The sequence below is a fragment of the Pocillopora verrucosa genome, chromosome 4 (genome assembly GCF_036669915.1).
Source record: "Pocillopora verrucosa isolate sample1 chromosome 4, ASM3666991v2, whole genome shotgun sequence".
NCBI lineage: Eukaryota > Metazoa > Cnidaria > Anthozoa > Scleractinia > Pocilloporidae > Pocillopora > Pocillopora verrucosa.
In genome coordinates this window covers 4,752,820-4,762,527 of record NC_089315.1, presented here as the reverse complement: position 1 = coordinate 4,762,527, position 9,708 = coordinate 4,752,820, and the positions used below count along the sequence as shown (strand labels likewise).

The 9,708-nt window shown below is 40.0% G+C and overlaps 1 non-coding gene across 1 annotated transcript; it reads right to left on the bottom strand.

Annotated features, from left to right (window-relative positions):
- Window positions 1–1,643: 1,643 nt before the first annotated feature.
- On the bottom strand, window positions 1,644–9,086 carry LOC131794065 (uncharacterized). The gene is made up of 6 exons (XR_010717355.1): window positions 8,983–9,086; window positions 6,972–7,702; window positions 6,280–6,529; window positions 4,185–5,798; window positions 3,191–3,441; window positions 1,644–2,948 (listed from the first exon to the last, which is right to left on the bottom strand). It is a non-coding gene; the product is annotated as an uncharacterized protein (transcript).
- Between the last annotated feature and the right edge of the window lie 622 nt (window positions 9,087–9,708).

Sequence of the window (9,708 nt, the reverse complement as noted above, 5' to 3'; positions counted from 1 at the left end):
CGTAGTTGAGTCAGTGACTCAATGGAAGTTGGGCATCTCCCTCACTCAATATTCTAGGAAATACTGCCGACGACACAAGAGCAGCTTGCCGGTCAGGTTTAAGACGACTGAAACAGATCCCTAGACAATAAAAGGGCTGGAGTTTAGAGGACAGTTTTGAAAGGTTGAATGACTTCAGCATTGAAACTGGACTTGTTTGGAACGTACTTCTGAGGGTTTTGGTAGAACTTCCTTTTGCTAACACAGCAGCTGTGGTACGCAGGACTACCGGCACTCCTCCGCAGTGATGGGCTAACTTTTCTGATTCTTCCGCCAATTGTCCTGAATCAAGAGCAACGAGTAACTCCTTAACATCAACTAGGGAAAGTAAGTCTGGCAGGACTGGAACCATATCGACAAATAAATAGTCCATCACTTGGCAGGACATAATTATAAGTTTAACCCGAGGAACACTAAGCGCCATACATTCCAAGAACTTCAAAAATGTATTTTCATTGGCCAAAATGATGTCTTGAACGTCATCTAAAATGATAACACTGTAATTAATTACTTTACTAAGACAGTGCTTGGCTTGCTCGATTGGTCTATCGCCGGCACAAATTTGCAAAGCTCCAAGGAGGGAGTGAGCCATGCCATTCGTTGACGTTAAGCTGTCGAGCGAAAAATAAAACACGTCTACCTTACCCTGGGAAACCACTTTTTTGTTGAAATATATTTCTTAAAACACGCTCTAGCATTTGTATTTTCTGGTAGCTAATTGAAACGCGCGTCAAAAAGCACATGAAACAATCAAAATTATGGATTTTGGACAGAGTAGAGAACATAATTGAACTCCTGGAAAGGCTGTGATGATAAAAGCTCTTGTACGTATTTGGTGGTTTGACAACTACTTACATCGTTACTACGTCCCAAGACACTAACAAACACCCAAAGGACAAGAAACCCTTTTCTTTGTTTAAATTTTCGATTTTGTTGATCAGATCTGTGGTATCTCTGACAAATGATGGCAAATTCTGCGCTTAAGGCTTAAATTGTAATTCAGTAAGGGTAGACAGTCTTTTAGTTGCCGTTCCGCCACAATGAGGCGGTGAGGATAATCGTCTTTGCACGCTTACTTGTAAAGTTTGTCTCCTGAGCTCTTGGGATTTTTCCAGCTAACTTAATCTTTCCTGCATATCGCAGAACCAAAACCTTCAATGATATTTTGGCACCTTCACAATTTTTAGGTGAAAGGAGGTTCGATCCGGCGAAGGAAGAAATGAAAGGATGATGATGACAATGACACGGGTGATGTTTGAAAGGCCTGTTCGATCGTTACATCTTGTTTTTTAACTTTCTTCTGTGACTTTTCAATTGACGGGAAAGAAATGTGCATAAATATTTGACGAAAACCGCAAAGTATTCCTTTTATAAGCAGTGAAAATAAAGTCTGATGAAGTATTGCTCTTACAGCTTCGTCCCCAGAACAATTCCGTCTTCTTGGGAAAGTGCATGTCTTCATCTCACTTAGTGCAATCCTTATCATTGCTGAATCAACGCAATTTTGAAAACAAAGCTTTACTTCTGCTTCTTTTCAATGAACAAAAATAATTTCAGTGATAACCAATATGTTAATCAATTTCTTTTATTTATTTAATACTTAACCAACAACTAAATGGAATCATTATCCTGTAACAAATGAACTCCGCGTTGCCATAGGTTTGCTCAAAGTTAAATCATAGACGAAGCGAATATGTGGAAAGAACTGAAAAGTGGCTATTCAAAGTAAGACCTTAGAGGACTAATGTGTGTTCTTTGCTTAAGTTCTGAAAAAACACACTATATCACGCGATACATTTATGCCCAAGGTGATACAACGCTCTTTCTGATTGGCTGTCGTAAAACTGGAACCAAAGCAATAAGCATGAAGGCAAATCTCGCAGCAAGATTTTGAAGTGATGACAAGCAACTGCTGATGCAATGGAAAACGCGATTAGTTTTAGGTCTGGGTTAAGAGTTGGCGCGAGATTTTTGGACCAATCAGAGAGCGAAGGAAATCAGATACAATGCCTAATTTCAGCGATTACTTTCGAACCGTAATGAAAAATTTTCAAGGAGGTCACAATCAAATTTCTATGGTATAGTACTATTTTTCTCCCTCCCTCTCTCTCCTACTCTCTCTCCCCCAATCTCTCTCTATTTCACTCAATCTCTCTCAAACACGCCAACATTTTAGTGAATAAAATCTAACTTTTGTAACTGTATAACATTACCAAGAGTCCCAAGAATTGCTATACAAAACTGTTGCTTCTGGCGTACTTCAAAAAGCTTCCCTGTTTCCAACTTTTTGGGAAAATTGACTCAGTAGGATATTACTCAACTTTGTCTTACAGCGAACAAAATCCTCTTTCTTTTTCTTCTCCCTTGAAGCCTTATCTTAAACCACGGAACGAGGACCGAAGATGAAGTCACAAACGCCAGCTTTTAAAAATGTACTGCGAATACGAACAACTTTTCCCTTAACAACGTCGCGCTCATTGCTCTACTCACTGAGTGAAAAGGCACAAAAGGCTCCTCTGGAAGCCACCGTTATGCTAAAGAGGTCAACCGATGCGAAAGTATAACTTAAGATCTATATTGAAGCTAATGGTTTAGAATAGCACTAAGTTTAACGAATCATTTTCCTTAAAGAGTTATTATGGCCGGTACTTGTATATAAACAGTTCCAAAGGATACTAAAAGTATAATCAGGACTCGGGCTAGGGCTCAGAAACAGACATGGACACCTGTTGAGCCAGTAAATCCTCTCTTTTGGCTTCTTCATGTCGCCCAAGCTTTTTTAGGACGTAAGCTATCTCCCTGTGTGAACGTTCTGTCTCCTCGTGGTTTCCTAACACTTCGTCTTGGATAGCGAGGGCACTTCTAAGAGCTTCGAGAGCTTCATCCAGGTCTTCTTTCATGGCTAAAGCCTGTTGATTGAACAGCTAATGATTAAAATTCTGCTGAATCGGTAACTAACAATAGCGTTTAAGGGGCCTTAAAACACTGAGCTGAAACGGATAAATATCGGTGGAGTGATAAAGAATCATGATTTTGAAGCTTAGAAATCAGATACTTGCATCCTTGAAGTTGCTGTAGAGGTTCAATCAATGAGAAGAATTCTGAGAATGGGATAAAATTTTAAAGAACCCTTACAGATATATACATTTACCTTTCCAAAGTCATAGAAAGACCTTGCTGTTACTTGATGATTACCCAGAGAGTGTTTTCTTATGTGCAGCGCTTTACGCAGAAACTTTATCGCACCGCCATAGTTTTCAAGAGCTTGGTACGATGTTCCCAAGTCGTCCATCAAAGTAGCTGTGAAAGGATGGTCTCCCAGGAACTCTAGATACACTGGAAGTGAGTACTCCTCCCTGATTTTATTGGCCTCTTGATGATCTCCACAAAACGCATATGCAGCTACAGATAAGAGAGCCGCAGAAGGCTTAGATTAATCAGTTGTCTCATGAGTAAACAACAGCCATCATTAATCATATTAGTCATGGGGAAATATTTTATATTATATAAAAAAATTTGCTTTTGAGGATACTTTACTTCAGTTTCGGATGTTCTCTTCAGTAGTGGATAAAAGTATTAAACTAACTTTGATAAAAGGAAACCTTGCTTGTATGAATAAGATTTGCCCATGTTCCGGCATTGAAAAGCTAAAAAAACCGTTTCAATACTTGTAAATAGTCTTGAGGATATCATGTAGTTATTCTCGCTCCATTTATGCCGCTCACCTAAAAAAAAACCTGTATGTAGGTACCTCAAAGCAGAGTTATTAGAGGGGACTGCTTGGGAAAGCTAATGAATTTCAGAAGACTGATTCTCGCTTGGTCACGCGACTCTGCACGTGACTGTGCAAGAATAATGCAATATGGCGCCAAGCTTACCATGGGTTAAGGGACATTTTCGAGTTCTTCGTCAGTTGAACGGTTCTGCACTCTAAATGTGAAAAGAAAAATCATGCCAGGAGATAACTGATTTGTGTTTGGCTGTGATTCGAGCCGGAAAACCAACGGCGCTTTTGAGTGACTAAAGTCCTTGGGAGACTTTTCTGCAAAGAGGAGCGCCTTGTGAATAAGGACTGAAATTAAAATATTGTTTGTGGTCCGATTACTCAGTGAACCCTTTCAAAGAGACAAAATGCAAGATTTTACCTCCAAGGTCTTTATAAGCTGCTGCAGTAAAAATCCTGTTGTTCTTCTTCTCATCGATCTCAATGGACTTCTTTATCAGTAGAATGGCTTGATCCAAGTCTTTGTGCTGGCCGAAACAGCGGCCAAGTTTACTTAGGCAAAAGGCACGAATGATAGATGAGTCGTCGCCAGGTTCCTTTTGGATCTCGTCAGCCTCTTTAAATTTATCCACAGCCGATGTACACGGAAGGTGACATGCACAATGGGAAAGGATGCCGTAGGCCTCTGCTGTCAAACAGTCACCTCGTCTCTTCTTATCTCCATTTGCAATGCAGGCATTTGTAAATTTACTGTATACTCTAAGGAATTTAGCTTTTGTGAACACCTTGGCCAAGAAAGGAGTAACTTCGACTGCCGTATCGATGCACTTTTTCTCCAATTCGGGGAAAGATAGGGAATCTTCCAAGGCCTTCTTGATGTTGAATCGATTGTTGACGAGCTTTTGGACGGCATCGCAGCAATTGTGGGACAAAAAAACAGCGTATAGATCCTGTAACATCTCCAAATACGGAACGTTGAATAATTTTCTGGCTGAATGGTACTTTGGCTTCATATCCTCTTGGACTGCACGATCAACACAAAATGACTGAATGATATTGTGGACGTGGTACTCTTTTGACATGAAATTAAACTGGAGCATGGACTGATCTACAAGCCCTTGAGGCAACATTCCAAGTCGGTAGTGAGAAAGGTGGCTAAACAGAAACTGGGCTTCAGCTGCGCTAAATGTTCTTGGGAAGACTGCCAAAGATACATGAGCAGTTTTTTGGTCAAGTTGTAGACGACTGAAACAGATTTCGAGGCAGTGAAAAAGCTGATGATCATGGGACAATGTTGGAAGACTCGACTTGAATGATTTCAGAGTTGGCACCAGGCTTGTTTGGAACTCGCTTATTAGAGCTTTAGCATCAATTCCTTTCGCTAAAACAGCAGCTGTAGTGCGTAGAACTAACGGCACTCCACCGCAGTAATGGGCCAATTGTTCCGCATCTTCCTCTGATACTCTTGACTCCAGCGTCAAAAGCAACTCTATGGCGTGGTCTGGACAAAGAGAGTCCAAGCAGACTGGTAACTTATTGACAGATAAAAAGTCTAGTACTTGGCGGGATGTGATCATGAACTTAACACGAGAAGCAGTTTGGGCCACAGACTTCACAAAATTGCAAAATGCATCTTTCTTTTCAGGAAGTAACATGTCGTCCACGTTGTCTAAAATGATGATGGTGTGATTTGATAGAGTGCGAAGACAGTGCTCTGCTTGTTGGATTTTGTCTGTGCCGGCCAAAATTTGAAGAGCTCCTAGGAGGGAGTTTACCATGCCACTTAATGAGCTCATACTCTTGAGGGTAATATAGAACACATCTATCTTTCCCTGTGAAACCAGCTTACGTCCCACTTGTATGGCCACTGCAGATTTGCCAAAACCTGGAGGTCCTGTAATGGAAACTATTCGACAAGGATCGCTTGGAGACAGTTTCTCCATTATGAGGGAGCGTTGCCCTTTCCGACCCACGAAATTTGGAACCTCACAAGGAATACCACCCACGTTCTTGAATGCTTTTGTGAGAGCAGCTTCTAATAAATTCAATACAAATTTAGGTTTAACTTGAGAAAATAAGCATAAAAAAGGTAACTTTTCCTTACTTTAAATTTTTCTGTTAACCATAGTAATTATAAGAGTTTGTAAACCCCCAGAGACGACCACTGCCCTCTCGAATCATATAATGTGGTCTTACTTTGAAAACCTGCTGATTGGTTTGTTCACGAGGGGAAATCACTCGGTATGAAGCTATGCCAGCCATTCCTTCAAATTGGAATAAAGTAAATTATGTAATAAATAGCACATCAATCAAGGTTGTATCAACACTCATTGAACTTGGGTGGTGTAAGGCGAAGTAAGTAATCTCGGAGGCTGGAGCACTTTCTTGCATGTAAATTGCACTCTGCCTTCTAAGTTTTGGAAAGACCTCTTGTTTGATTTACACTGTAATGAATACTGTGCGATGTAAATGTCATTTAATCCACAGATCTACGAGTTTCCACGTTAAATGCTTACCTTGTACACCAAGCAGACGATTTCTGAGGTCCATCCTTCCAATGTGATAGAGCAAAGAAGACAGCATATGCTTATTTTCATCACTCGAGGCGGAGTAATGTGACATCGCAAAACCGCTCGCGCCGCGGGCGTTTCGCTGTTTCGAGACGGCTGACTGGAATAGGTAGCCCGCACAGCACATTTAGCTTCTCAAAATCGTCATCAGTTAATTCCTCCTCAATAGAAAGCTGCGACTGGCTTTCACCTGTATCTAATGGGATTAGAATATATCATTATGGAGACTCTACAACTGTAAAACTAGAATGTTCCCCGGTATTTGAGTTTCTGTGTCAAGACAAGTAAATTAATTTATTTGGAAAGGTTACTTTCTCTGATTTTCGGCCTCGGTTCATATATCTTGATTGGGTAATCTGATATATATATATAGCAAAAACAGACCGCCTTGATAGCTACGTGAGGCATTAGGAAAACAACTTCAGTAGCGTTTTCTTTCCTAAATTTTTAAGGGGACTTAGTACCTTAAAAGACCTATGAACCCAATTATCGCATGGATATTTAAAAAAAAAGAGAAAAAAAGCTTGATTTGGAGCTGAGCTCTCTCTCTATCAGAAAGGAATCACCAGTGAAAATAAGCTAACAGCCATAAAAGCGATACTGAAATTACTGCTAGTTGCACAGTTTGATAGACCTACTTGGGATACCTCCTAGAGACACTACATGGTCTTTTAAATCGAGCAGTAACTCATGGGTTTTTTCCGTTTTATCGTCAATCGATTTGAGTTGATCTCTAATGTCATCATCTTGTTTTTGCCATTCTTTTAAAAGGCTTTTGTAAACTTCTTCAGCATCAGGATCCATGCACTCAGTTTTCATTTTTCTTATCACTTCGTCATACTTCGCCCCTCCTAGTCTCAGTAATACTTCTCGAATATCATTCCAATTGCTATTGAAGCTGGTTTCATCAATGGAGGCCTTCGTGACATGCGCATACAGGGAATTTCTGAAATGCCTCATTCTCAAAATGTCTGCCCCAAGAGAGTGATCCATTGAAGCTGGAGGGCGTCTCCAACTTGTTGCTGGAGGCGACAGGTTACAGATGTTTATCAAGAGCACGCACAAGGTAGAGATGTCAAAATTCTCAGATGAAACCATCTTGTGTATGGCTGGGTTCATGGAGTCCCACTGTGCTTGGCTAAGGATCCCTCTGGATCTCAGAGACTTCAGTTTAGGCATACAACTGTGAAGTATAATGTGGAGATTTGCAGGGTCGTGGATGTCGTTGAATTTCTCTCGTAATACCTGGGAGCCCACTTCAATCAGGAGCCGACAAAGTCGTGCATAATTAGTTGCTTCTTTGGTAAATGATATTGGCAGTGGATGAGAAGCCATAATAAAGATAGTTTGTGACGGTTGAGACTTTAACCTGCCAAATATTAAATAAACAATAGTTCATGTAGCAAATGGAATTTCTATTATGCTCTATGACGAGTTTGCGTGAAGTTACGCAAGGGTTACATAACCATGTGTGGATATTTATTCTTATCCGTATGCTGCCTATCGTTTCAATCGCAGTCTTGTTATTTCTTTTTAAAACCACTCTAGTGCCTTTCTTTCTCTCTTCTTTTCTTTTTCCTTTTCTTTTTTTTGTCACAGGACTTTTTGCGGACAAGAAATGAAAATGATCAGGATAGGTACATAGATGCCTATTTTTCTCGTAAAAATTTCCAGCCTAAGGTCAACAGCAAACATTGTACGTTGTTGCAGGAGATGGATTGAGCTTTTAAGTTATATAGCTATATATAGTTATCTACAGTTAAGTTTTTCTGAGTTCTACACGTGTATCGTGTAGAGGTATTCGGCATTCATTGCGTATATCAGATATCTGCCGCGTACTTTCTCCAATAGCAAAATTGGAGAAAGAACGGATCGCTTACGCTTAAACATCTCTCTTAGCAACAAAGCAACTCTAAGCCAATCAGTCCTCATTCGAATGTTCTTCGTTAGTTATGACACGTTCAAGCGCTGCCTTTGCTTCATGAACGCGAAACAAACCCGCCTTTACTTCCCTTTTCAACGCTGTAGTTTTAAAAAGAATATGGCTACGGATCTTGATCATGTCTAATAATTATGCATGAGAAACTTGGGACCAAAGAAAAAGTGCGGATAATCGAGAAATCCGGGTAATCGAGGTCCTAATAATCGAGGTTCGACTGTAAAGCATTAGCAGTTGTGGTGCAATTTCTGTCTTTTTCTAAATATATTCAGGGAAAGAAATCTTCAAAGACATGGAACTGCCTAATTTTTATCGCCAAATTGGTGAAAGAGCTATTGGAGCTTTCTAGATTTATCCTTGTTAGTTGAACAAATAAATCGAAATAATCCCGTAGTGAAGTAAATATGATGTGTATTGAGCGTTGTGTGAATCAGGAAGTCCGCCTTGCACTGGAGTGTTTTCTCTAACAACTTAAGGGTCTTCTTGGCTGATATACGACACGTAAACAAAAGTTTGTGTTCAAAAGCGCCACGAAAACGCGTACGGAGCAGTTTGTGCTTCCTTCGTGCCGGCCGTAGCGGCTTATAAATATCGCACTTCTAAATCACAAACTGGTTGTCTCTTCCGGCTTTGATTTTAATCTCGCTACTGCGTATGTATATCATAAGTTGAACTCGTAGTAAATTATATGGAAACTAAATTAAACTTACCAGGATGGTTTACAGTTTTGAACGCTTATCGGGCAAATGCGCCGTTGCTTGCGCTATCACGTTCTAGTAATCAGAAACACGGCAACCGTTGACGCATTTTCATGGCGCTGCTTTGGCTAATGACATCATCCAGGGTGGCAAAGTAAAGGCCAACCTTAAGGCGACCTAGTTGGAATTTTGTATTTGCACTTTACAAGATATACTTCCGTATGATAACATTTGAACTAGAAATACTTTTGTCGAAACCTTTTTGTTCTTTTGTTTTGGAAGTAAACAGATAAAACACATCATATGTGCAACAGCTATAACATAAAACTATTCTCTGGGTCTTTTAATACAAACGAATCAATTTGTTCATTAATTTAGAAACACTTATGTAACTTGATGAGCGCATATTTTCGAATGACAACAACTATGATCAAAAGAAACGACAGGTAACTTCGAAAAATAATTTTTCATTTCATCACGCAGAATGCCTATTGTTTTCGGGACATTTACTTGCAGTTGATGAAGTATCTTACGTCTGTCATATTGCGTTTTAAATAAGCATGAGCGCAACGAGTCTCATTGGTTAGGACGGTTAAAAGAAACGCGCGCTATTTTCCCGCAGGGAATGAGGTTCTGCTCATCAACTTGAAGGGGGCGGATCATCGAAACAATGAACTTTCCTGCTATTGTGTTCGCTATTGTCTAACTTATTCCCATCTCTTAAAGGAAATTTACCGT